Raw genomic sequence first — 242 nt, 5'->3', positions numbered from 1 at the left:
CCCGCCGGACAGCGCCGCTACTACGGAATTCCCTACGCCACGGCCGACAGATTTCAGGTACCTACATTCAACACACGTGACTTCTGTTTATACATTTTAATCTTCAGTATTAAAATGAAATTGCTGTGTTATGTATAAATTTAATAAACAGGTTCCAAGGGAGGTGCCGCCGTGGAGCGGCGTGTTCGAAGCGGTAGACCGCTTCCGCAGCTGCCCGCAGATGCTCTTCTCCGCCGTGGTGG

Source organism: Papilio polytes, unplaced genomic scaffold, assembly GCF_000836215.1.
Source record: "Papilio polytes unplaced genomic scaffold, Ppol_1.0 DF823923.1, whole genome shotgun sequence".
In the NCBI taxonomy this organism is placed as follows: domain Eukaryota; kingdom Metazoa; phylum Arthropoda; class Insecta; order Lepidoptera; family Papilionidae; genus Papilio; species Papilio polytes.
This window is presented reverse-complemented; position numbering follows the sequence as displayed.